The sequence below is a fragment of the Haplochromis burtoni genome, unplaced genomic scaffold (genome assembly GCF_018398535.1).
Source record: "Haplochromis burtoni strain Fernald_Lab_line unplaced genomic scaffold, NCSU_Asbu1 Contig_750, whole genome shotgun sequence".
Classification (NCBI taxonomy): domain Eukaryota; kingdom Metazoa; phylum Chordata; class Actinopteri; order Cichliformes; family Cichlidae; genus Haplochromis; species Haplochromis burtoni.
In genome coordinates this window covers 19,320-27,566 of record NW_024583111.1, presented here as the reverse complement: position 1 = coordinate 27,566, position 8,247 = coordinate 19,320, and the positions used below count along the sequence as shown (strand labels likewise).

General features: G+C 41.1%; 2 pseudogenes; both read right to left on the bottom strand.

The window, feature by feature from the left end:
• Positions 1 to 2,182, bottom strand: part of LOC102306314 — a 10,941-nt pseudogene extending 8,759 nt beyond the window's left edge.
• Positions 2,183 to 7,119: 4,937 nt separating this feature from the next.
• Positions 7,120 to 8,045, bottom strand: LOC121812714 (annotated as a pseudogene).
• Between the last annotated feature and the right edge of the window lie 202 nt (positions 8,046 to 8,247).

Genomic DNA, 8,247 nt, shown 5'->3' with positions numbered 1-8,247 from the left:
AGGGGCATACAAATGGCCACATAGCGCTCCAGAGTCATTGCTGTCAGAGTAACTGGTGTGACAATGAAGTAAAGAAGTACAACAACAGAGATAGTTATACACAACCACACTGGCATTGTAATTTCAAAATGGGTTAATACAAGTAAAACATCTGACAGCAATAACAAAACACTGTCTGACAGCAGTGTTACAAAAAATAAGATGTAACGTGCAGATGTGTGAAAGGATTCCTTTTTAATAAAGACCACAATGAGCAACATGTTGATGCAAAGAAAAATTATTACCAGGATCTGTACAATAATGACCCGGTAGCTGATTGCTCGCTGAAAAAAAACATAATTCACTGAGTTGTTACCTGCCATAGCAAACAAACCTGTTTGAAGTACTTCTAAGCATTAATTAAAGTTTTGTTAATAAATGTAAGATTTTACTTTTAATAAAAATCAAAACTCCAAATCAAATCCAGTGGAGAAACCACCCATTCTGTTCCAGAGCCAAATGTCTTCTGCCTTCCCTAGTTTTTTCATAGAAATGACCATGCATCATTAATTTGAAGCTTACAGCAACTAAGAATGACAATTATACATGAAACTTCCTTCTACTATGTTGTCATCGTCCCCTAGTACCCATTCTCCTCAGCATCGAAGCCTCTAAATAGGTAATTGGTGGTATACTCAGGAGACTTTGCAGTAAAGTCAACATAACAGATCTGAAAGAACTGAAAAGTTGTTGTTTGCTGTGAAGGTAATCAATTCTGTAGTTAATGCAACAAGTAAGACTACATCCTATTATTTTAGGGTTATGTCTTAAAAACTCCTACACTAATGTTACTGTGACAGGTACAAGGCCTGTTTGTGAGGTATTCAGTTAAGTTAAAACTGTGCTGTCTTTCTTTTCTCAGCGTTGTCTCTTTTAATCTGTTTATTATAAATGTAACGTGAGGGTTCACTAGATGGTTTGGAATCTCTCTGAATAATTAGGAACAGCAAGATGGAGACGGATAACTTTTTCAGCAGCCTCTTTACTCTCAGCACACAGCAACAATTCACACTTCCTGTGTACCACCCACATAAATACTTCACTGGCCTCTCAGAAGCCAGGAAATCTTATACTCAGATGAAAACAGGGAAAACAAGGTGGATATAACACATACTTATTACTGCTTTGAACATGCATGTCTAAACATTCAAACGTGTAAACATGTAAATATCAAATCACATAACCATCAAATAGCTACATAACTAGCTTCATAACCTTTGTAAACACCTCTTTGTACAGTATATCCAGTTAGATTTAAATTTACTTCTACACTTTACATTTTCCTCCCCCCCTCACATAAGTAACGTCCCCGTTTCCCTACAGAAAAGGAAAAACAACATGCTGTGAGCAAGGGGATAACAATAAAAGAACAGCAAAACCAAAAACAAGTTCAGTTCAAAACATAGTCCTTGAGGTATCTGGGAGGCACAACTTGACGTCTCCCACATCACCGTGAAACACCAGATATTCGATGAGGAGTTGAGGGGACAATGTCTGATTGGTGTATCACCACATGGCCAGAGGGGGAAGTCGTTACAGTCTCAGACAGAGGAGAAGGGGACAAAGGAGAGTGGGAATGGGGTTGTGACTGGTTTAGAGGTGGTGGCTGGCAAACCTGAGGGTCTGATGAGGTTGCAGGGCGGCCCTGAACATTCCAGCTCCCTTTAGCTCCAGATTTCTAAGCTGTGAAGGGCAAAGCACCTGATAATGCAGTCAATTGTGGAATCTGGGGCTGTACAGGTATGTCACCAGCAGGCGAGTTGGTTCCACCTTTAGGGACAGGTGCATTGTAAGGCCTGAGATGATTGTAGTGAACAATTTGAGTCTTGTCTGATTGGTCCAGGAGGTAACAAATCTTGTACATGACACCAGAGTTTTCTCCATCTGTTCCAAGGCACTCCAATATCTCAAAGGGGCCCTTCCAATGTGGAGCAAGTTTTTGCTTTGCTGTAGTGGGGTAATTTAACCACACCAAGTCACCCGGAACATAAGGAGTGTGTTTGATGCCCCTATCGTACAATTGTTTATGCTGGTTGCGGGCCCAATCTCTGTTCCATGCAGCAGTGTTGAAGGCAGACTCAAGTCTCTGAGTCAACTGGATGACGTAGTCAGCAGGAGAAGCAGAAGTAGATGATGCTGGCATGGTGGTAGGCAACAGCATATTAGTAGGCATCTGTGCCTCATGTCCATGTGTGAGAAAGAATGGCATGAACCCCGTGGTAGAGTGAGGACTGGTGTTGCCAAAGCAACTTGATTGAGGCAGTCATCCCATTCGCCAGGCTGCTGAAGGAGTAACTTAGCTAACTGGTCAATAAGTGTTCAGTTGAACCTCTCGACCATCCCATCACATTGAGGGTGATATGGGCTGGTCCGTGTCTTCTGGATGCCTAGCAGCTGAAACAGGTGTTTCACCACGTCAGATTCAAATTGACGTCCTTGGTCTGTGTGCAGCATTTCAGGGACGCCATGCTGACAGATGAAGTTGTCAAACAGCCATTTTGCAACTGTTGTGGCACGTTGGTCTGGGATAGCATAGAGGTTGACATATTTCGAGAAACAGTCTTGAATTCCCAGCGCATACCTGTTGCCATGACTCGTAATGGTGAGTTCAAGTATGTCAGCTGCCACCTTTTGAAATGGCTCCGCCGCAACAATTGTTTTCATTGGAGCTCTGTGATGAGGGGTGGGATTCCATCTGGCATCACATGCAGTGCATTGTGTGCACCATATTCTGATGTCCTGTGACATGAATGGCCAGTAATATAGCTGCTGAGCACGTTTCAGGACCATCTCTGCTGATATGTGACTGGACACTGGGTTGCCATGCAGCAGCTGTAGGACAGTGTCTTTTAAAGATTCAGGAACAACCAACTGATGCAACACTGACTTTTGGGATGGGTTGAAAGCTCTATGACAGAGTAAGCAATTGTGAAATGTAAGCCTAGAGTACTCATGCCATAGCACTTTTTCCTGAAGTGGGCATTTTTCATACACCAGTAGGGTGGTTTTCGACCCTTAGCTTTCCAGCCAATGACTTCTGACAGTACAGGATCTTCTTGTTGTTCACTTTTGAGATTATCTTCAGGCAGCTCAAGCACAAATGTGGATGACACAGATAGCACTGCACACAGCAGTCGTGGATCAGGAAAGTCATTGCATGGAATGTGTTTTTCGTCAGTACTGCAGGGACTATGGTTGGCCGGGCCTGCAGGACCTACGCACCTCTCTTCACCTTTTAAGGTAGCAGTAGCAGTGCAGACCGTGTCCTTCTCTACGGTTTCACCAGTGACAGGGCGACGTGACAGAGAAAATTTGCTCCCTCCCAGACTAGCAATGGCAGCAGCGTCTGTACAACTGTGGGGTTAGACTCGGGCAATTCTCACCAGGAGACAAAGTGCTTGTATTACACCCTTCTTCTATCTCAAAGTTACTCACCAAGTGGCAAGGACCCTTTGTGCTGAAAATGGGAGTGATAGAAGAGTTGCACAGTTCTTGTGGTAAAGACACGGTTCTGTGTCGACTATCGAAAGGTGAAAAAAGTGGCACAGTTTGATGAAGTGTAACGATGAAGTGTCACAACTTCCTGTTACTCACTGCTCACTTTTTTACGACATTGGATTTAACCAGGGGCTACTAGCAGATTCCCTTGTCTGCGGAGTGTAAGGAAAAAATGGCCTTCTCCACTCCGTATTGGTTGTTCCTTGACCCTGTCACTTTCCAGCACCTCAAGGACCAGGTGCTGCGCCTGCATGCTGCATATGTTGCCGCTTATTTGGATGACATCATCATCCTCAGTGACAACTGGGCGGAGCATGTGAGGCAGGCATCCGCAGTCCTGGAATTCCTGGGGTGGGCGGGGCTCACGGCCAACCCAAAGAAGTGTGGGGTTGGACAGAGGGTTACAGTATTTGGGGTACCACTTGGGAACCTGGGAGGTGCATCCACAGATGGATAAAACTGCAGCCGTCACATTCTGATTGCACCCCAAGTCCAAAAAACACATGAGTCGGTTCTTGAGACTGGCTGGTTACTACCCTGGTTCATGCCAGGCTTTGCAGACCTGACCAGCTCCTTGACTGATCTCACCCGTAACAGTGCCCCATATCTGATCCGATAGACAGAGCAGTCCCAGGCGGTGTTGTGGGGAACCCCTCCTCTACATGTGCCGACCGACACCTCGCACAGAGGGCTGTTTTGTCCCAGCAGGTAAGGGGGGGTCGACCGACCAATTCCGCATGAAAATAATAAGAGCAGGAGGCCAGTGGAGAAAGATGAAGATGATGAAGAAACTTTTATTTATTTGTCACTTGCAGTTGCCTGCAAGAAAGAGTGCCTGGCCATCCGGTGGGCAGCCGATTCTCTTCATTATTACCTCCTGATTCTAGACAGAATGTGCTGATTTTTTGTCACCTTTGTTGTGCATTTTTCTTACAACTTGATAGTGTTCATCCAGCTGTTCTACTATGCTAAGCCTACTAGAAAGGTGTAACTTCATGCTACTGTCCATATGGCTACAGCTAGTTTTGTGTGTTTTGCACTTTTCTGTTAAGTGCTTTAAGTGGTGCACACTCGAGGTGGTCCAAAATGTACCGATACCAGGACACAGCAGACACAGAAAGCAAAAAAAGAAGGCATTCCTCACTCATGTCTAATTAGTCAACTGCACTTCCCATATGGTGTGCTGGAGAAAGTTAGTATATATGTTCTCCAACAATTCATGGACTGCTGCTGAATATTTAATTTTCAATGGTCAGGTCCAAGCACTTTATTCTTTCATTTGTTTTGATAAACAGCCTTAATATTGGATGTTGCCATATATAAACAACTGAATTTAACTTTTCTATTACAACAGCACTTGAATTTGCTATCCTCAGTCAAATGTGCCTTTTCTCTTTTGGAGGACAAGGGTGCCTTCAATGTGGCAATGTGTAAATGGCATTGTACTATCCAATCAAATACATAAACGAGGCATATTGTCCCTGCCGGTAGACCTGCCTTTTGTGTTCCTGTATGGTTTTTTGTGTTTTCTTCTCCTCCCCTCCCTTCCCTGTGTCTATGTTTTGATATGGGACGTTTAGGCCCAGGAAGTTTGGGCACCGAGTCCTGTTCACCCTGGAAGTGCTCCCGCGCTGGAGATTGCCCCATCTGATGCCCATCAGCCACTGCCACGTGTAGCTGATTAGAGTCTTCAGGGGCGCCCCTTTTTATACTCATTAGTATGGCCATGGCTGGCTTTTTATAAACATCTTTTTTGTAACGATGTTTTTGATTTGTTTTCACTAAGAGTCGGGAGCAGAGTGTTTCACGGGAGAGGAGCCAAAGCTGGGGATTGGAGTTTATTGTTACCATGATACATGCCACGCACACTTGCACTGTGAGTGATTCAGGAGGAATCACCTTGGGAGCCCCAGTGCATTGCATCCAGCACATAGTTTATTTATTGTTGTTTCATTTTCATTCATTTTCACTGTTAATAAACACACTGTCTTTTGAAAAGTTCAGCATTTGGGTCCTCTGCATACCTCAGACGTTACACATACGTTACACAGACGCACACGCCTGCCTATACATACAAACGTGGACACAGACAGCAGAACAGTGCAGCAAAAACACATAATAATAATTGAGTGGCCACTTTCATGAGTAAATCCTATAAGGCTTACATGATTTACTCATGAAAGTGGCCACTTTCTCATTACTTTCATATATTGTTTTAGTAAGTATCCAAAACATACAAGTTTCATTTATATAATTTTTCAAGGGATCTTATATCTGTTTTCAGGGGATATAAGATCTGGGGGCGGGGGGTCTGCTTTAGCTGGTACAATGACCTCTAACCTCTAAAGGTTGGTAGAAAAAAGAAAGAAACTGTGTGTTTTTAAGAGCACAACAGGCATCCATCTCAGTTACTATAAAAAACATTCACGTGAACCAGTTGAATGTAAAAGAAGCACAGAAAATGTCATTGGCATTCAACTTTGTCCAGAAGATGGAAATCATGCTGCCTTTCTAGACTATGGAGAAAAGCGTTAGGTGCAAAAAATGAAATCTTTTTTGGCAGCCACTCTTCACGTGTACTATAGGTGGCTGCTTCCTGTCATTCTGCATTTCTGCATTTGGAATATATGTACACTGTGCTAACTGTGTTGAACTTTGCAGAACATGCAAATCCTCCCTGAGCAGCACCTTTGTGCTGTGCTTTGCTCAAGGCAGCAGGAAATTGTTTTTGTGTGGTGGAAGCAGTAGAAAACAATGGACTTCAATGGACAGTTATTTAAGACAAAAAAAAAGAAGAAGAAAGAAATGGGAAAAGAGTAGAACGAAATGCAAGCACTGTTGGTCTCATAGTTATATTTATACTGGTTCAATTATATTTTTCCAACAGTGGTTCCTATAACAGCTTTCTTATCGCATTCTATTAAATGCAGAAATAGGGGAAAGCAATTGTGATTTTTTTTTTACTGTGGTAAATACTATTCCTAAAAATACAGTTTTTTAAGAAATTATTATTATTATTAGTAGTAGTAGTAGTAGTACTAGTAGTAGTAGTAGTAGTATAGTTATCACTAATAATAGTAACAATTTATTTTATTGTTAAATATCAGAACAGTTATAAAATACATTTAGAATTCATATTTTTGTTGCAGTGATTCTTATCAGTGAATTACAATCAGTACCAAAGATGTTTTTAAAAATATTAATTATTCCATCATCCGTTCATGATAGCAATACAATTAAAGTTGTATTTGTTGCTATATATTGTGCATCTATGTTGATTGAATTCTGAGGAACTTAACCATGTCATATCAGAGAAAAAACAATTTTGGTCAAATTGAGCACATACCCTAAAATAAGTGAATAAATTATAATAAAAAAAGAAAAATAAACACTTGACAATTATTTTCATTTAATTTTCGGGGGGGTTAATGCATAACAATATAGCATCATAGAGCATGGAAAGCAAGTTGCACAATTACTAACAAATTGAAATTCATCATTATTTACATGAAATTTTTCTTGCATATTGAAGCAGTTTCCCTGTATAGATTTAGAATTTAGCATTTATATTTCTGATGTAACTCAAATTATGTTTATTTTGAACAGGATGAAGTAGGCATAAGACTTTTCAGTACAAGAAAAATGTTTTCATCCCTGAGGCCATAGATCAGAGGACTCAGGCACCTTGGAGCAATATTAAACATGATGTAGTTAAAATATCGGACATTTCGAAATAAACTAAAATCTATCTGAAGTAGTGCAATTTCTATGAATGGGCACCACAGCTGAATGAGACAGAGCAGCAACTGGAAAGCATGAAGGATCACTGTTTTGAGTCCTTTATGTGTCAACTTCTTTTTCTCTCCTGATGCAGCTTTGGCCACTTTCATTATTTGAACATATGAGTATGCAATAGTGATGCCCATAATCAAGAAATAAAATTGATACACAGCTGATCGAACATGATCCTGCCATCTGTAAATAGTAAATGTCTCTCCACTACATATCATGGATTGCTTGTAGAACTTAAGTGAGGCAGAAGCAAAGAACATGGACAGAATAATTATACAAGGGCCAGAGCTGAGAACATGAATGATCAAGATACAGTACATAGTGCTGCGTGTGGAGCAGAGCTGTCCATGACGCAGGGGCATACAAATGGCCACATAGCGCTCCAGAGTCATTGCTGTCAGAGTAACTGGTGTGACAATGAAGTAAAGAAGTACAACAACAGAGATAGTGATACACAACCACACTTGTATTGTAAATTCAAATTGGCTCAATACAAGTAAAACATCTGACACCAATAACAAAACACTGTCTGACACCAGTGTTACAAAAAATAAGATGTAACGTGCAGATGTGTGAAAACATTCCTTTTTAACAAAGATCACAATGAGCAACATGTTGATGCAAAGAAAAATTATTACTAGGATCTGTACAATAATGACCCGGTCATAGACTGGTCGCTGCAAAAAAACATAATTCACTGAGTTGTTACCTGCCATAGAGAACAAAAATATGTACTTCTAAGAGTTCTTTAAAGTCAATAAATATAAGATTTTCTTTTTAATAAAAATCAAAAATCAAATCCAGTGAAGAAACCGCCCATTCTGTTCCAGAGCCAAATGTCTTCTGCTGCGTTCCCTGCAATTTTCTGAGAAATGACCGTGCATTATGAAATTGAAGCTTACAGTAACTAAGAATAAC